The sequence below is a fragment of the Dermochelys coriacea genome, chromosome 5, assembly GCF_009764565.3.
Source record: "Dermochelys coriacea isolate rDerCor1 chromosome 5, rDerCor1.pri.v4, whole genome shotgun sequence".
NCBI lineage: Eukaryota > Metazoa > Chordata > Testudines > Dermochelyidae > Dermochelys > Dermochelys coriacea.
This window is the reverse complement of record NC_050072.1, coordinates 105,847,550-105,868,195: the sequence shown is the minus strand read 5'-3', so window position 1 is coordinate 105,868,195 and position 20,646 is coordinate 105,847,550. Positions and strand designations below refer to the sequence as shown.

Here is a 20,646-nt window from a genome sequence, read left to right as displayed (position 1 = left end):
AAACATGAAGCAGCAGCTAAATCTACAACAAGAGAGATTTAGATTAGATATGAGGAAAATCTTTCTAACTATAAGGGCTGGTCTACACTACCGAGGTAAATCCATCTAATTTACACAACTTCAGTTACGTGAATAATTTACTAGTTTAGATTAAAACAAAAAATAAATGTATTAATTACAAAAAGACAGATTTTAAGTGATCATAAGTGATAGCAAACAGATCAAAGTACATTACCATTAGAAATAAAACAAAATGCAAACTAAGCCTACAATATTAGATAGGATCTGAATCAGTAATCTCTCACCCTGACTGATGATGCAAACAATCCACCAAGTTTCCATACACAGGCTAGAAATCCCTTTAGCTTGGGACCAGCACTCCCCTCCCCCAACCCAGTTCAGTCCTTTTCCGCTGGTACTTTCAGGTGTGTTGTTGTAGGAAGAGTGAGGTGCTGTCATGATGTCATTTCCCCCCTTTATATCTTCTTCCACCTTGCTAGAAAGCTCTTTTGCGGTGTCCTGGGTCAAACAGTTCCCATTGAGTAGTGCTATCTCTGAGAGGTTTCTATTGTACAAAGTTCCTGGGGTAATTCTTGTGCTTGTGTGCATTTCCTCAATAAGCCATTAACATTGTTTGGCCTTTTTATTGTTGTATCTGTACCTGCTTGTGGGTGTTCTCAAACTTATAACATGTTTCAGTAGAACATACATAGCCAAACTTCACATACAATGATAGCACATACAATCCAATGAGATGTTAATGTCTAGCAGGTCAAAACTTTTAGAATGATACTTTGTACAAAAAATATCCTAATTATATGACAATGGTTCTGTGGATCCAGGTGGTTTGTAGATTGGCTTGATACACAGGAAGGCTGGGACAACCTCAACCCCCAGGACAGAATAGAGAGAAATCTCCAGGAAGATAGCTGTGTATTTAAAATTACTTTTTGGAAACAAACATGCTGCAATAATAGGAATGACATATTGGTAAAAAAATATTTAAATACTTATGTGACGGGGCAAGGCCAGATGGCTGTAGTTAAACAGTGGGGACAGATATATTAGCCACATGCTAAACAAATTCCCGTTATCAGGATAAGCAAATGGCAGCTGCTCCAGGTCAATTAAGATACCTGGGGCCAATTAAGATCTTTCCAGAAGTCAGGGAAGACAGCTAGGTTGATTGAGACACCTGAAGCTAATCAGGAGCTGGCTGAAACTAGTTAAAAGCCTCCCAGTTATGTGTGTGTGTGTCAGGAGCTGTAGGAGGAAGCCGTGCTGTTGGAAAGACTGAGCAGTACAAACCATATTAGGCACAAGGAAGGAGGCCCTGAGGTAAAGGTGAAGTGGATCTTGATGAAGTGGGGGCTGCTGTGGGGAAGTGGCCCAGGGATTTGTATGCGTCCTGTTTTTAAAAAGTCAGCTAGCATAGCTGATACTATTATCACTGAGACTGGGAGACAACAGAGACTGTGCAAGGGAGGGTAGCTTCTCCTCACACCCCTTGTTGCCTTATGATGAAAATGGCTCAGTAGGCTGTGACCCTTGTCTCTAGAGAGAGAAGGGCTACATGGAGAATCACAGTGAGCCTCTGAGGCTAGCGAAATCCACCAGGAAATGCAGGACCCACGGAGACAAGGACAGAGCTTTGTCACACTTACTAAAATCAACTTTTTACCAGATCTATTCCTAATAACAAGGCAAAGATGCTGGAGTATATAATATTTGGGAAATGGACTTCTAATATTTAGGGTACAAAGGATATTTTGTTACCTTCAATGCCTTCCACATAAGGAGCCCTTTCTTTTTCTTTTAACAATCAGTTTTTAAGGTCTTGGAAAGTTTGTTCATAAAAACAGAGAACAGAACAACACTACTGACAATTTCTTACACAATTTTTCAACAAGAAATTACTAACATAAAAAGTTAAAAGAGGTGGGGGGGGGGCTTTCAATGTTTTGTGCCATGTGTTCGTACTTGAACTTTTTGTGCTTGCTTTAGTCTGTTCAGCTTTGTTCAATCATTCTTTAAAGCAGTAGTAGTATTTTCACTTTGTTGGCTGTATGTTTTCCTTTTGCAACTTCTCAACAAAACTGCCAACCTTAGTATGTTCCCAATAGGCCCTAGAGCTATTGCATCTAAAGCACTGAGTGATCAGGAACTGAGAATGACAAGTGAGTGGTGATGAGTTGAGCCATCAGAAATCTGTCAAATGTCTGTTCTGGAGGTAGTTATTTCATTGAAAAATTTTCTAGTGACCCCAGAAGGTGCATTCTTGGATCATTTTAACATACTGAATACAAAGTACTGAGAATCTAGAGCTGGAGGTGGCATGAAAACCTCTACTGCTGTTGTCACCACCATTTCCAGTGTCAAGAATCACTATTGACTGAACTGCTCTGTCAATTTGATTAACTGTGTTTACTTATTCTGAAAGTGGACAGAATAAATGGGTGCTTCTTCAGAACATACTTGCTGTGTCTTGCCCACAACAAGACTGCATGATGACACTGTGGTGATAATCTCATACTGCAGTGATACTGTGGTAGGAAGCAGTGTGATGTTTGCTCGCCACTTTATTCTTCAGTTTAACCTCGCACCTTTACAGAGCGGGTAGTGGATTTGCTCTTTTTTGAGCTTTCTATCTTCTGAAATACTCATTTTTTCTCTGTCTTTTCAGTGTTCATCATTTATATAGAGGAGTTATCCTAAAAGCATGTATGTTTTATCCCTGAATTTTAATAGTGCCTTTTACGGCAGTGCCTATCCTTTCCAGATTTCCACTACAAATAAACTTCAATTTGCACACACTGAAGAAGTTGCTAAATAGTTTGCAAATGAGTTCAAAGAACTCATCAGCTCCTTTCGTCTTGTTCAACACATTTTTGATGTAGCATATTCTAAGGTTACCACACCTGATGTGAAGATTTCCATGGATCCTTCAGTAATTTTTGTCTGCAATGTGTTTTAATTTACCTTTCAACCTGTATCTTTTGCACTCTATCTATCCACAAGCACACCCAATTGTAATAGCCAACTACTTCTATAGTTTGAGAGGAGCTCTTTCTGTATAAAAAGTTCCTCTTTTTTTCCTCTCTCTTTTCTCTCAGACATTAACAATGCTCTGTAAAGACTTAGCCATCTAGCCTTTTCAACATCACTAGCACTACTGATTGGGTTCCATGTTTTGTCACAGACATACAAACCACCAAAGTGCGTACAGGACACAAGCACTTTGAAGGAAGAGCCAAATGAAGAGGCAACTGTAAAAACATTGGAGACATTTTAGTCTCACAGTGCAGAACAACATGGCAAGACGTGATATTTTTCAATGTCATTTTAACAGGCTTTTAAAAGAGCAGTAATATCAAAGCTACTGTCTTCATTAATTTTTTGAAAAGCACTTTTTATGCTGTTTAAAAATTAATACATATGATATATATTTGTGTGTGAGCACTAACCCTTTATTTCAAACTCTACAGTGTATAAAGTTCCCAAATTCTAACTTAAGTATTTACTTTCTGCTTAATTAAATTTTCTCCTGTACAGTTCAGTTGAATCCTACAAATTCCCTCCTAAAAACACTTTGGAACTGTTAGCACACAACAGCCACTTTTCCCCTGAGCAGTAGATGCATGTCAACACTAGGTGATGTGATGCAAGTACATATAGTCCAACAAAAGTTGACTGAGTATTCTTTATTTTAAGCTTCCCATTCACTCATTGATTGCTGTTTACTAACACAGTTTTAAGGACCCTATCTTATATTATCAGAATTGCAGAGGAAAGCCTTTTTGGTATGAGACATCCATAACTTAAAAACATAATTGGACACTAAGATGCATACCCTGTATTTGTTTTATGATGTTTAATACAGTTTATTAAACTCCATTTTCAGTTGGTCATAGTTGCTTGGATAATATCCATGCATGGCCAAGCTATTTCAGAACTCTAATAATCTCTTGCTGTCTTGATATTGCGACATTCACTACCAACGTACCAGGTGCAGTTAAGCACCCATTATAATAAAGGGAATACTATGAGCTACTACTGTTGGTGAAAGTAAGAAGGTATGTCTTCCACTGTTCTGATTAAAGATTATTAATTTAAATACAGTGGAAATATCTGTTTTAGAAAAAAAGGAAATTGGTCATATACTTGCTGTCAATTACTTTTATGCTTCTTGCTGTCCTTTGCAAATGAGTGCTGTGACTTCTCTGTTGCTAGAAATAATTACTTCACATCAAATTTTTGCTGAGTTTTCAGTTCAGAAAATATGAGGAAAACTAACAAAGCAAATACTTCCAGTTTGATGGAAGGGCTTATTCGATTTCAGACACAGTAGTCAACAGCATTGGTTTTAAATAGATCCTTGGGTATTTATCTTAATTTTTTCATCCAGTATGTGGAAAGATATGTGTTGTGATTGTACAGCAGTACATTTTCACACATTATAAAGGACCCACTAATGCTCAGCTAATTTGTTTGTTTGAGACAAGGTAGGTGAGGTAATATCTTTTACTGGACCAACTTCCGGTTTGTTTAGAATTTTTACATCCTGTCCCCCTTTTGGTAATGGCATTGTAGTGGTCAGTTGGCAGGGAAAGAGGGTTTGATCAAGAAAAGCTTTCTTCAACAATAACATGATAGCTACATTTAAAAAAAATCTGAGTGTATGTGGTATCCTGGCAGGGGCTCTCTATAATGCAAGTAACTATTCCTCCCACAGGTATTTTTCCCTGTTAAGATGTTGTCAGGTCTCTCTCTGGGTCCTGCTCAAACTGCTCAGGTGTTAAGACTAGGGTGAAAGACATGTCAAGAGTGGCTACTGTGACTAAAAGCACCCTTGTATTGACATCCTATACACTATTGTAATAATCTTTGCACAAAATATGCTTTGTGAGGTATAATTTGAAAATTAATAACTCATTGGTTAATAATGTCATGGTGAAATGTATGTAGCAACGTTATATGTAAAGTTCTCCTGTATGATATTCTTGGTATATGTTCAAAACCACACAGCCCTACCCAGGTAGAAGTATGCTGAGTGAAGAAATGTGTTTACCTCAATTTACATATAAGTAGTAAACAGGGCCCTCGAGACAGCCGGGAGAGGAAATGGCAGGAGATAAAGCAAATTTGCATTTCAGCAAACCCAGCTGAGAAGGTGGTGAAGGAGGCTCTGTGCTCTTGTAGACGCCATGTTGCCTTCTTTACTGTTTGAATAAACTTTGCTTTTACGGGTAACCCTCAAAAGAATGCACTTCAAAGGTTAATTGGACTATTAAAAGAAAGGGGGAGAAAAGACCAAGCTTGCTCTCTCTCTTACACCAAAGACGATAAAGGAATCAGCCCTTTGACTTTGGGGGGAGATCCTGACCTGAGAATTTGGTCAGCCAAGTTGCTGGAAACATGTGATAAGGATTTTACTTTGAATCCAAGTCCAGCTTGTTAAGTTTTAGCTACTAGAAAGCATTTTACCTTTATTTCTCTTTTAATCATTTCTGACTTTAATATCTGATATTTGAATTCACTTAAAATCCTATCTTCTTTTGTTAAAGTACTTGTTTTATTTCTTTATCTAAACCAATGCTGTATTTAAACTGAACTGTTTGTTAGTAACAAACTATTGAATATTGACCTTCTGAAGAGGCAATAGACCTTTAATATCTGAACTGTCCAGGAGAGGGCTGGACTGTGCACAACACGTTTTTGGGGGAAATTTGGGATTGGGAGGGTGTTAGGGGTCACACTGCAAGTACTAACCAAGGCTGGTGGAAGCCAGAGTTTGACTGGTGTGTTGCTGCCAGGCTGCTGGGGTCAGAGCTGCTGTACCAGGGCTGTGGCTATACACAGACACTCGGGGTGTGTGTCTGGTAGGCTGTTTGGGAGCGGCCCAGGTTGGGAGCTACAACAGCAAAGCATTGCAGGGCAGGCAATGATACAACCCCTCACTGGTCTGGATTGCATCCTGGAATGTGAGAGTTACTAATTTGTAATAAAAATGATTCAGACTACTGGCTAATCAGCATACACCTTTATCCACATTCTGAAGGTTGATTTTGCCACCAGTTACTTCAGATCATAAGCAAAGAAAACAATAAATCCACATAGAAAAAGGGCACAACATTAACTGTCTTGGGATCCAAAAAAATGAGAGCAGCCTGAACTATTACACTCAACAACCTGACAATACCTAGAAATAGCAGTTTGATAAATGCAGCTCAGTGCAGTCACTGATGAATAGGATGACACCAAATGTATTCAATATCAACCATAATCAAAAACAGAGAACAAGGAAACTATCTACAGTTAGGTATAAACTTCACAAAGATACAAAGCAGGTAATTGTGGATGATACCTTCTAAGGCCTATGCTGTGCTACAAGTCTAAAGGCTCCTATTCCAACCCCCGAACTAAAATCTTAATAATCCTTTTTGCCTTATGTAGTCCAGCAACCTCATTAATCCACTATCCCTCAGAAAAGGTCTCAACTATAACCTGGGATTTACACTGTATTTTGATTGTCTATTAAGGGTGTTAAATGAAAGCCAGAAGAATCTCTACCTTCTAATCTGTTACTCAGAAAATGGGAAAAGAACCTACTGCCATTACTGACACATACAGAGAAAACATTTTCAAAGGTCTTGCCAATGGGTGCACCTGCAAAAGCACACTCATCCATTTTGCATGTAACCCACATTTCCACATACAGTATTTTCCTAATCCATGCAAATCCATCTGTGAGTTTTTGCAGGGCCACATGCTGTGCCCATCATTGACCCAGAGTGCTTGCACCTCATTTTAAATGTATAGACTTGTTTTCTGCCAGAGTAGATTCCTAAAGAAACAACCACCCTACTGAAACATTAGTGCTTTTAGCTTTACCTTAGAGCAGAACATCTGAATAAAGTATATCTTGGTTTGATACCATTTTTTTAAGGATCAAGCTATTTTCATGTGTTTATGGGTCTCTTGTTTGTTTTCTTCAATAATAAACATTAATATGTTCACTTTCATTCAAATTTGAAAAAAAAAGTTAAACATACTTTGGATTATAAAAGTCCATCTAAGTATCCACTGAAAGTAAATTTTCAGCAGAATATCAAGATGACAGAGTAACTGAGTTCTTACATGTAGGAACTATGTCAAGTTGTGATTATGGATCCAGTCTTTGAATAATGGCAGCATCTACCCATTGTTGGAAGCAGTTAATTCCCATCTTAGAATGAGAGATTCAGTTTATTTAAATGAGATGCAATATCTCAAAGTATAGTTTACATAGTCAACTTTAAAAGAGGGCATTATGCGAACCCAGGGCTTGTTTAACTTTTTGAAGCAGAACAACAAATCTGTAAAGCACATTTTCTTTTCTCAGCCACCAGATTTCATTTGGTAAGTGAACATGAAGTGTCCAAACTGAGCTTTGGTCTCCTCAAGGAAAGACTTGAAAAGTCACTGGTTCTGATTTTTCATGCAAGAAATTTTTAATTTTCACTATTAACTGCATGACACCATGAAGGCCTCCAATATTTTAGCCTAGAATCCTGACGTGATTGATGTACTGTAAAATGCAGCAGTGTTACAAAAGTTTAGGGATGTAAAGTTTCAGTTTTACATGAAACTTTCAGGTCCAATCATAGGAAAAAATATCAGAGTTAACCATCCCAAGCAATTTTTAATGTATTATGCAAGCTTTCCCTTACAAACTATCCATGCACTGGAAATAAATAATATATGTCCTGGGTTTGTTTATTGATTGCATGATGTACTTCATCCACACCACCAGCTGTGCAGGGCTGCCATTATTAGTTGACTTATCCCCAGCTAAACTGAACACTTCGGCTATGACCACTTGTTCCTGAATGTTGTGACTTCATCACTCTGTTCCGGAGCAGACAGAGTGACAGCTAAGACACATGCATTTCTTTTGTTACTGAGCCCAGAAAACAAGATCATTCTACTGTATTTTTCTTAAAAGAATTTAAAAATAAAGAGAGAAAATATACCAAAAACTTGTAAAGTACAATACACGGGGTTCTTTTTCACTGATGCAATTATGCATGCTCATCCATGAATCTTTCCATAATGGAACTACTCTATGGGACATATGTTTTCACATTTATTGAATAGGAAAATAATTTGTTCTCAAAATTTAAATGTTTTTAATGTAAGGAAACATATTAGTATTTCACAGGAATGACAGAAAACAGCTGAGTCTGTTCATAAATAATATCTCACAAGTCACATGGGACAAATTCTGCCTCAAGATGTTTTGGCTATGTGGACTGGAACCCTCACAATTTGGCCATGTAGACTGGAACCATCAGAATCTTTCCCACTGATTTTACACCAAATAAAAATGTTAAAATAGAACTTTTGATGCTTTTGTGAGACAAGAGAATTTTCTCAAAATTCCTCAGTGCATCCATGTAGTAAAACAAAAGTTTCAAGGAAATAAAGTTGGTGGGATCTGAAGATGAAAGTCAGGCTACTTTTACTGAGAAGCCTCAAATACAAACTTGATGACCTAAAATGGAGAAACTGGAACTACTAGGAGGTCAAACCAAATATTATTGGGATTACGGAAACAAGATGAAATAGCACTCGACTGGAATACAAGTATTTAATGGTATGTGCTGTTTAGGACATAAAGGTAAAGGTGGAGGGGCGACATTATATATCAATGATGCTGTAAACTGTAAAGAAATAAGAAGTAATAGTATGGACACCACAGAGTCTGTTTGGATCAAAATTATTTTGGGGAAGGATTGTAAAAGAGGTTCTACTGGGATAGTGTTAGAGTTCTACTACAGATCCCCAGGGATGATCCTAAATATAGAAAGAGATCTTTTTAAAATTATTAGAGAGATAAATACTCCTGGAAGTTGTGTCGTAGTGGGAGACTTTAACCTCCCAGAAATGGCTGAGAGAATGAATGCTACTAATACTGGTAGAGCCTAGTTATTTCTGGATGTGGTAGATGACAGATGAAACTGTAAACCAACAAGAGACGATGCAGTTTTAGACTTGCTTTTGTAAGTAATTAGAACATCCTAGAAGAGCTGGTTGTAGGAAAAACCTTGGATCAAGTGATCAAAAGTTGAGTCAGTTTAAATTAAATGGAAGGCTAATTAAAACCAGATCATCAACTATGTTTTTTATTTCAAAAGGGCTGACTTGGGGAAATTAAGGAAATTAATTAAAGAAGTTAACTGGACTGAAGAGCTCAAGAATTCAAATGTGGGAGGCGTCTTGGGATTTCTTTAAAACAACTATACAAAAACTATCTGCAATTTTCATCCCAAGTCAGGGGGAAAAAAACTTGTAAGAAAAGGCTCCAGACTCAGCTGGATGAATAACCACCTCAAAAAGGATATTAGAAGTAAGCAAAGAGCCTTAAGGGAATGGAAAGGGGGACTGATCAGCAGAGGAAGCTACGTCTTGGAGATTAGGAATATGGCAATACAATGAGAATTGCTAAAAGTCAACCTGCATTAGCTCTTGCCAATGACATTAAAATAAACCATACAAGTTTTTTTAGTTACATAAATAAAGAGACAATAAGGAAGTATGAAGTTGGCCACAACGCAGAGTGGATGCCGAGAAGATTAAAGATTATCTAGGTATGGTCCAAAAACTAAATTAATATTTTCCTTCAGTTTTCAACATGGATGATAACATGGAACATTGGCATGGAGGCAGGATGGATGACAGAATTGAGTATATGGAAATGGAAACTACTACATATGAGGTTGTATGACTTTGTAACAAATTGTGAAGGAAAGAATAATTAAATTTATGGAGGTAAATGTAAAAGGGGATGTAATGCAACATGGGTTTACAAAAGGTAGATCATGCCAGTTTAACCTGATCTCTTTCTTGAGAAAATAACACCTTTTTTAGATGAGGGAAATGCAGTAGATCTGTACAGCATTTGATGGTAGCACATGGTAAATTATTAGTTAAACTAAAGATGAGGATTAGTAAAATTGTAACATGGGCAAGGAACCAGCTAAAGGGGAGAAGGCAATGGGTTGTGCTGAAAGGTGAACTACTGGACTGCAGGGACATTACTACTGGACTGCTCGGAGTTCCTCAATGATTGGTCTTGGAACCAATCTTATTCAGTATATTTATTAATGACCTTCATACAAAAAGTAGGAGTGTATCAATAAAATTTGCTGATGATACAAAATTGGGAGGCATCATTAATATAGAGGATTGAAATATAAGAAAGGTACATCTGGATGACCTTGAAGACTGGAATGACAGAAATGAAATGAAATTCAGTAGTACAAAGTGTAAGGTCACACACTTAGGGTATAAGTATAAGAATTTCTGCTACAAGCTGGGAGATCATCAGTTGGGAGGGACAGAGGAAGAGAGAGACCATGGTATGTTGGCCTATCATAGGATGACTATGAGTCACTAATGTGACGCAACTGTGAAAAAGGCAAATGTGATCCTAGGATGCATCAGGAGTGGCATTCCCAGTCCAGATAGGGAAGTATTGATGTAGTTGTACAATGCAATGGTAGAGACCTCATGGTCACCATGTTTAAGAAAGATAAATTCAAACTGGAACAAGTAAGAGAAGAGATACTATGATATCAGAACAATGGAGGGTTTACATTATGAGGAGACAGAGAGCTTGGCTTGTTTATCTTATCAAAAAGAAGGCTGAGAGGGATATGATTACTTAAAATAAATACACCAAGGGCTAAACACTAGGTAGGGTGAATAGCTATTTAAGCTAATGTCCTTATTGGCACAAGAACAAATGGTACAAACTGGCCATGAACAATTTCATGCTGGAAATTAGAAGAAGGTTTCTGACCACCAGAGGGATTGGAACAGTCTTCCAATAGGAGTTGTGAGGCGAACAGTTTTTTTTAGTTTTAAGAGAGAACTGAATAAATGTATGAGTTATATTGTATGACAGAATTGCTTGTGATCCTGGGGGGCAGGGCTCAGCTGCCTGTGGGAGGGTGGTCTCTTCTGTGTTGTGTCATGTTTCTAAAGCTCATGCTTCAGGGCTTTAGCCAGTCACTTGCAGGGGATTTCCCACCCTTCCCCCCATACCCAATGTACCATAGGGTTTTTTTGGTTTCCTTCTTCTGAAGCATCAAAGATGGCCATGGCTGGAGATGGGACATTGGACAGGGTGGGCCAGAGCACTGAGGTGTCACTGAGTATTCTCTCTCTCATGTGCATGGCTGGCTGGCTCTTGCTCACATCCTCAGGGTCTAACAGATCATCAGAAGTAAAGACAGGAAGGAATTTTCTCCAGGTCATATTGGCAGTGACATTGGGGGGTTTTGTTTTTGCCTTCCTCCGCAGCATGGAGTCCAGGTAACTTGTTGAGATTTTCTGGATATATCTCATTTAATCAATACCCTGCCATTGCCAGGAGATCACTGAATAATTGCCCTGTTCTGTGCATTGCTTATAAAGCATCTGGCATTGGCCACTGTCAGAAGAAAGGATAATGGGCTAGATGGACCACTGGTCTGACCTTATATGACCGTTCTTATGTTGTTCTTGCAGGAGCCTCAGGCATTGGTGCAGCTCACTTCCTCCTATTCTCTGCCTTTGGCACATACCTCTTTAGTCTCATATGGGCTGTAATACTTTGGTCAAATGTTCATTGCTGGGTTTAGTGTGTAGGTGCTGAGTGGTGTTGGTGGCCTGTGGTATACAGGAGATCTGACTAGATCATGTGGTGGTCCCTTCGGACCTTAAACTCTATGACTAATAAGAAAAGCTATGATCCAGGAGACTTGGGTTCTCTTCCCTGATGCTGACTTGCTGGGTGACCCTGTGGAAGTCACTTCACCTCTGTGCTTGTTTCCCCTCCTACCATTTGTCTCTTTTCTAATTAGATTGTGTTTGTGCAGTGCCTAGCACAAGGATTAGGGCCTCTCTAGGTGCTACTGTAACACAATAAATAAATAGTTTATAATGTAATAATTTTCACAGATTTTAAGGCCAAAAGGGACCAGTATGATTATCTAATCTGATCTTCTGTAACATCCAGGCCTTTTCACCCAGTAAGTTTTGAAGTGATGAGAATTTTTCTCTTTAGTATAGTATATTCTGTACATACTGTGCATCTGCAACCTGTAGTGACACAGCACGTTATATAGCTGCTTCAGGTTCACTATAAAATCCAGAGACATAGTTTTACCTTTGAAAGTAACATTTTTCTTTCTGTTCTTAGTTTGCCACTGCAAGAGAGATAAGTCTCATGAGATCAGAAATCTACATAGTTAGACAAGAGTTCTGAGGAAACTTGTTTAATGAGGTACCTTTTGTTGTTGTTGTTAGTAGTGTTTGATTTCATTTCCAAATCCCTAAACAATACCTAGGAATACATCTAAAAATACAGCTATAGTTTTATAATTTATTTTTAAAGGACTATCACACTGAATAATTGACCCGTCTTTTATTTTCTTACAATGCCCATAAAGGTTGGGATTTTTTAAAATGAAATAAGCAATTCAACATGAATAGTTTTGAAGAAAACTCAGTGGCAACACTTAAGAGCAGCTCTACAATAAAAATTCAATGAGTATGTGAAATACACACGTGAGGAGACGCTTATCTTTGAATCGCTGAATGCTAGTGTTTCAAAGAGCAGAGTTCTTGTAAATTTCAGTTTAGTACAATAGTAATTTCTACACAAAGGAATGAATTGGACAGGTGTGAAGAAGAAGAAGAAAAAAATGGAAATGCCTGGATGGAAAGAAACTACATAATATGGGGAGGATGGAGGACACCAAAGAATAAAACAGCAGAGGAGAAACTAAGTAAAAGGGAAAGAATGAACACAAAGGGAGACAACACAAAGGAGAAAGAAGACACTGTGGAAGGAATGTAAGAGTGCATTGATGGCAAAAGAATATTGATCTTATTGAGAATCCTGATACCTATCTGATTTAAGTAAGAATTATAATTAGAGCTGTGTGGAGGAAAAGGCAATTCCATGTTACAGAGGATTTTAATATTTCAAAATTTGGTTCCTTCTGATTAGGAATGAAAGCCCCAAATTTTGAAATTCTCTGTGAAAGGGAATGAACCAACCTGACAAGGGGTGTCAGAGATATACACCCTGGAACGCCTGGCTCCCCAACAGTCCACCAGGTAAGATTGGGAAATGGGATCTAATGGGAAATTCTGCCCTATTTTGCATGGCTATACCAAGGGGACAGGAACCTTCTTTCTGTGCAGGACACAGACATAGAGCCTCATCCAATGTTCACGGAAGTCAATGGGAGTCTTGGGCTTTTTTATTATAATTCTTCATCATAGTAAAGATTATGCCTGGTAGGAACTGTATGCAGAATTAGGCCTCTAGACTGCTATTTCTCTGTTATTCTGGTTGGCATCTATTATTTCTAAATATTGCTTCTCCATGGTGCATTTCCATGTATTCTGTTTGCTCGTATTTGAATCTTACTCTATAAAGTATTAATAAAAAATGAGTAAACAACAATAACGGTGAAAATAAGAGCATACTAAGGGATACATTTTCATACTGAGGTGTGAAACTTAGCAGCATGACTTCCATTAATATTCATATGAGTGCTAGAAGTAAAACCATCAAGCTGAAAATTTACCTCTAAGAATTTTGCTTTATGAATTTCTCTTAAAAGTTGAAAAAAGGTGGAGAGGGACAGTCAGAGAGTATGATAGTTTCAATCATTTGCTGAGTTCTTCCAGATATACAAGCAGGAAGAAAAAAAGTAAAACTGACTGTAACCAGATAAAGAAACTGGAAGAGTACAGTAGATTTCATAAATGTAACCCCTGAACTCTAACAAATCAGAAGTCAGGAGTCATACATATCAGCTATTTGGAGAACAGTTAGGCTTCGTATGTCCTAGTCTGCTAATTGAATCTGCAAGGTATGATAATTCTCTTGGGGAATTGATAACTCAAGATGCAAAATTACCAGTAGCGATAGGGAAGACATTTATTCTCATAATTCAGTAATCTTTTCTGCAGTTGGGCTATATAGCCTGCTGAAGTTGAAAGACTGTTTTGCCTTATCTACACAGAGTATACATTACACGGTATGTCAGAAACAGGAGAACACAGGGACTCCCAAATTCAGCATGTCACACTACAGAAGGAAGCACCACAAACATGACAATATTCTGGAACACTTCAGCATCTCCACATAGCTCATCAAGACAACTGAACAGTGTATTAGAATGATACAGTAACTGTCCTATAAAACTGAGATGCCTGTCCCATCCAGCACACTTTATTCGTTGGTTGACTATGAGAGATGTTCGAGTCTGCATTTGTGAGAATTCTAACTGGGCTCAATATTGGGTGTACCTACTTAAGGTTCCCAGCTCTTAGCCATCACCTCTCTTGGGTGGAGACCCACATCTCTCCCCCTCTGGATGGTTAAAGCTTATGCTCAAATAAATTTGTTAGTCTCTAAGGTGCCACATGTACTCCTTTTCTTTCTGCCTTACACTGTGATGTTCCCAGCAAGCCAGTCTGCCTAAAGGCCAGTGCCTGTACTTTGCTTTCCCTCCAAGGGCTATGAACAGAGCATTGCCAACAGTTACAAGTTACCACACTACTCTTTCCAAGCAAGCACATTTATTCTTAAGGTAAAAGCATTACAGAGAAAACACATAACAACAACACACACTAAACATACTAGGAGTCACCCTTCAGTCTTTTGGGGCCCTAGTAGGCTGAAGACTCTAACCTTTCCACAAGGGTTGGGACTCCCATTGGAGAGAAGGTCCTATCCATTTGTTGGATCAGAAACAAGGCCCTGAGTCAACTTAAACACAGCCTTTTCATGTAAGAAGCCCTTTCTTTGTTGGTCTTTGGAAAACCCAGTTTGAAGCAGAATATACAAGCCTCCCCAGGTGGCGATACCTGTCAGGAAGCATTTACAACCTAATTGATTCACCTTAATCACCACCCACTGGCTTGGGCTCCTGGAGTAGCTGCGATAATCCTCCCCTCTGGAGTTGCACACAATCCCTGGCCCACGGTAGTATATAAACTTAAATACAACATGGTCCCCAAAGATACTGCATGGGATTGCAGTATCCGTTACACTTTTCCCCATCTCCTCTGAGTACATGCTAGTTCAGGGAGTAAGGCTCCCTCTCTCCCATGTGTAGAGATGGTTTGGTAGATGGAGTGACATCCAAGGGGGATCTTGGTAGCTGCAGTCATAAAGGAGGGGAAAGTAGTAGTAGGAGAGATGTAGAATAAATATAAAATTAGATAATTAAGGTTAGCTTAAATTTAGTTAGAGAAATATATGTTGTAAAGAAAAGCCCTAACTAGCAAGTAAAAGAAAGGCCATGACTGTAATGAGTTATAAGAGTAGAAGGAATGAAGTAGGAAAGATGTCTGGTTCAAAGAACAACAATAAAATAAGGGGAAGTTTCTAAAAAGAAGGCCTTTGACCAATAGGGGTGACTGCAGATGGTTTTAAATAAGACAAAGAGAATGTCATAAAAAGAGCTGGGTTTCAGAGTAGCAGCCATGTTAGTCCATATTCGCAAAAAGAAAAGGAGTACTTGTGGCACCTTAGAGACTAACAAATTTATTTGAGCATAAACTTTCGTGAGCTACAGCACACTTGATCTGATGCATTCAGTGGAAAATACACTGGGGAGATTTATATACACAGAGAACATGAAACAATGGGTGTTACCATACACATACATACAGTGTGTATGATAAAACCCATTGTTTCATGTTCTCTGTGTATATAAATCTCCCCACTGTATTTTCCACTGAATGCATCAGATGAAGTGAGCTGTAGCTCACGAAAGCTTATGCTCAAATAAATTTGTTAGTCTCTAAGGTGCCACAAGTACTCTTTTCTTTTTTTAAATAGCCAACATACATGGACCTTCCCATCCATATACCAGTGTTATCTAAAAAAATTAGGGCCTATGTAAACCCAGACACAAAGGTAAAACTGTTGGTCAGAAAGAAGGAGGGAAAGATATAGGGAGGAAAGGCCTTGGGGAGAAAGAAGGTTGTAAATCCTATCTGGATTAAGACTGGAAATAAGAGTAAACTCTCTCAAATTATTTTTTAGCTGAAGTCAGTAATTGACAAATACATCTCTTGTTTGTTAAAGGGTATAAAACAGTAAACTCTTAAAGGCTTCATTGCTAATACTTGCTGGTCCACATTGGAGCAACCAATATAGGTCTAGGCACCTCCAGGTTTTACCTATTTGTAAGTATCTTGATCAAACGCTTATATATCTTTTGTTACTGTTTCAATGGATTAAATTGGTTATTTAGGTTTTTCAGGAATGTTTAGAGCCATTGTATAATTACCATTCAGCCTTTGGATTTAGAAAAGGAATTTACGGTTAAATTAGTGTTGTAATATCCTACATAAATACTAATTCCAAATGGAGACGATCACTCTAATAACAATCCGTGAAAAGAATCTTACAGATCTTCTCTTTTTCCAGGCCAAATGCTTCTTGCCACCACATTTGAGTGAGATTGCAACCTGGATGAGAGTGAGCTGGTTGATACTCAAGGCTGAGGAGATTATAGTGAGCTAGAGGAAGCCACAGGAGGACATGGCTGAGATTACATCTCCTGATTGAGGGAGTACTGCAATACTTTTTTTTTTTAATCAAAGTTCATAAATTGGGAACTGCATTGAGATTAGTGTGACTTGGGTGGCTATTTTACATCTTTCAGAGTAGCAGCAGTGTTAGTCTGTATTCGCAAAAAAGAAAAGAAGTACTTGTCGCACCTTAGAGACTAACAAATTTATTTGAGCATAAGCTTTTGTGAGCTACAGCTCACTTCATCGCATGCATTCGGTGGAAAATACAGTGTGGATATTTATATACACACACAGAGAACATGAAACAATGGGTTTTATCATACACACTGTAAGGAGAGTGATCACTTAAGATGAGCAATTACCAGCGGGAAGGAGGGGGGGAAGGAGGAAAACCTTTTGTGGTGATAATCAAGGTGGGCCATTTCCAGCAGTTAACAAGAACGTCTGAGGAACAGTGGGGGGTGGGGTAGGGGAGAAATAACATGGGGAAATAGTTTTACTTTATGTAATGACTCATCCACTCTCAGTCTCTATTCAAGCCTAAGTTAATTGTATCCAGTTTGCGAATTAATTCCAATTCAGCAGTCTCTCGTTGGAGTCTGTTTTTGAAGTTTTTTTGTTGAAGGATAGCCACTCTCAGGTCTGTAATCGTGTGACCGGAGAGATTGAAGTGTTCTCCGACTGGTTTTTGAATGTTATAATTCTTGACGTCTGATTTGTGTCCATTTATTCTTTTACATAGAGGCTGTCCAGTTTGACCAATGTACATGGCAGAGGGGCATTGCTGGCACATGATGGCATATATCACATTGGTAGATGCGCAGGTGAACAAGCCTCTGATAGTGTGGCTGATGTGATTAGGCCCTATGATAGTGTCCCCTGAATAGATAAGTGGACAGAGTTGGCAACGGGCTTTGTCCATATATCTTAATTAAAAATGACCAGAAATAATTGAAAATGCCGTGATTATATTGTTGTTGTGGTTTGGTGTTATTTTGACAAATAAAATATGAAGTACTTTGCAGAATTTTAAAATTTTGAATTTTATTGCACAGAATTCCCTCAAGGGTACCAGGTTCTATGTGGCATAATCTGGATGCAGGCAGCTCGGTGTGGGGTCTGGGTGTAGAGGGGAATCTGGATGCACAGGGGCTCAGTGCGGAGTTCTGGGTTCAGGGGGAATGGAATTCTGCAGGGTAGTACAGGTGAAGGTGGTTAGGGCTCAGTGGCAGGTGGGCTGCGGGAGTGGGTCTTGGTGGGGTGGGGGGTCAGGGTGCAACTGATTGGGGCTCAGTGGGGTGGGGTCCAAGTATGGGAGGCATCTGATGCAGGGGGTAGGGCTCAGTGGGGTGAGGGTTTGGGGGATTGGTGTGGTGTTCTGGGTGCAGGGGGCTCTTGATGTGGGGGGGGAGTTCCAGGTGTTCGAATTGGGGGAGGGATTTCTGTACAGGGAGCTGCTCACCCTGTACACTCAACCTCCATGCATCTGGACCCCGCCACACCCAACCCCCCCCCCACCAAGCCTCATCCCTTGCACCCAGACTCTCCTGCGTCAAAGCCCCCCTTCCCCCATGGTGCAGAGCTTCCTGCAGCCAGGGGAAGTTTTTGGGGGTTGATCTTTTCCCCCAGAAGTAACCTTCTGGGCATACTATAAAGCCCATCTTCTTGGGATTTCTTTTGGATAGTTGAGAGGTGTGAAGATTTGTTTTTGGTTAGGATTTTCAAAGAACGTCTGTTTTATAAAAACAAAATATCAGCTGATTCCATCCACCATAAAGTGGAAATCCAAGAGTTCTTAACTCCAAGTTCTGTGCTTTAACTACAGACTATCATTTGATTAGTATCCTAGGCTTTTATTTTTGAAGGTCTCCTTCATTTCAGGGCTCATACAGTAGCTTACTGAGCAGAATATATTATCTTTACTATCACATATACAATCTATAAAATCCCCAGTCTTTTTTCCAGGTACAGAAGCATGTCTATTGACTTTCAAATAGTATATATTAAATATAATAAGAGAATATTGACTGAGATATAAGAAGTTAGTTTTCTATGAGCTGTGAACACTTTCGGAGTTTATAGAGTTAGCAGAACTACAAAAGGAACTACAGCCTTGTGGCTTGATGTTTATTATTCAATTTATTACCAGACCTAAAACTGTTACAATAAACCCTGATTTTGTAATTAACAAAAAAGTAGTACGTATATGCTATTTTGGTAAGTTTTCTGATTTATCTTTTAACTGTCTACACAAGTGAGTTGAAAGAGATATGGTTTATGCTATGAATCCTAACTAAATGGCTCTCTAAGAATACTACTAAATCCTAGTTTTTATCTCACCAAACCTTTTGCATTACCCACTAACATACTGAATAATAAGCACAAAAGACACATCCTTTAAGGTTACACTTGCTCTACAGAAGCAATGCATTGTCTCATTTATTCCCAAATGTATGTGAGTCAGTATGATACAGAGATTTCTTAACATCTCTAGAGTAGCTCTATAGAGAGTAAGTATTTTACAGAAGTTTATATTCACATTTTAAACAAACATATAAAAGCATCTTTAAAAAATGATCGCAAAGCAGCAGGGTTAAACCACTCCTATTGCCTTGCCCTACTATTAACAGCTGTCTATTGGCAGCTGTGAGATCACTGTACTTTCCTAGGTAGAAGACAACTGCAAAGAGGTATGGTTTGTTGATTTTGATTTTTAAATACAATGACTGATTTATTACATTTCAGAACACGTAGAGATTTTAGCATTAAATATGGGTCAACAATTACTAAACACATCAACAAAGTGACACTCATTAAAATAAATCACACAAAATAGCACTTGTATTATAACATGTTGTGACACTACCACTGCTTTCATAAATAAAGAATGAGAATTAAACTTTCATAGCTAAATATTTCACAAGACTAGATTGCAAATGTTGACAGAGTCAATTCATCATTCCAGAAATCAGACAAGGCTCAGTCTTCTGTAGTCAGGAAGCTCATTATTTCATTAAAAATTACATTAAACCTATGACTCCACTGATCTTTTTATTAAAAATAATCACCAAGAAGGTGAACGGTAATAGTCAGCCTCTTCCACTAAAATTTTCGACCTGCATTTAAGTCAAGGGATGAAAAGCAAAAAGTAGTCAAGGCAATAAAGTTGTATAGGTCTGAATGGACAAAGAGAGGGAGCTGGATGGCTAAAAGGAATATTTTATGATTAGTTCACTATTCCAGAGCAACTCCAAGTACCTGATAGAGCTAGCTGGGAATTTTCTTACACAATGTTTTTGTGACTCCATGAAGGCAGACCTCTGTGCTCACAAAGACCCCCAACAACTTCAATAGGCCTACATGTAGACACACAGAGTTCGACCCATATGGATCTCCACGAAGGATCCAAGCCTAAGTCTGTAGGGACCAAAAATTACCTATGCAAAGTGAGTTACTGAACCAAATCCAATTTTTAGGAGCTAGATATCTGTCTGTACAAAATATATAGTACAAAATAGATTAAATGATTGACGATGTTCAGTACCGAAGTACTGTATCTGAAGACTTAGTTAACCTCTCACTCTGTGAGGTGGTCCCTCCAGGGGGAGGTCGATGCACATTACCAAAGTAGCATGCATTCTCAACAGCGGGACAGTATAGGATTTGTGGATAAATACAGCACTTTAAATTCAATCTAGCATCTTTCATTGCCACTCCATTCACTTCTACTTGTATTATAAAAGTTTAAAGTTTTATCTATTTGAGTGAGTTTAAGATACTAAACAAATATTTTAACAGTACATGAGATATTATGCTTACAATGTAATCAAACATCGGGCCTATATTAACCAGATTGTTTTTTATTATTTTATTTTGCATGTAAGAACACTAACATCTCACTTAGTAGTTTCCTCAGGAAATCGGTGATCTAGAATCCTATTTTCGACGTCTCAGACTCAAGGAATATTTCCAACACACCTCTGACCAACATATTAACCCACAGAGACCTTCCTGCCAACACTACAAAAAGAAGGATTCTGGGTGGACTCCTCC

General features: G+C 38.5%; 1 protein-coding gene and 1 long non-coding RNA gene across 10 annotated transcripts in view; both read right to left on the bottom strand.

Annotated features, from left to right (window-relative positions):
* Positions 1–20,646, bottom strand: part of KDM4C (lysine demethylase 4C) — a 461,886-nt gene that overhangs the window by 68,133 nt on the left and 373,107 nt on the right. The window lies entirely within an intron of this gene.
* On the bottom strand, positions 385–20,553 carry LOC122460302. Its single transcript, XR_006281541.1, has 3 exons — positions 20,541–20,553; positions 5,839–5,843; positions 385–548 (listed from the first exon to the last, which is right to left on the bottom strand). It is a non-coding gene; the product is annotated as an uncharacterized LOC122460302 (long non-coding RNA).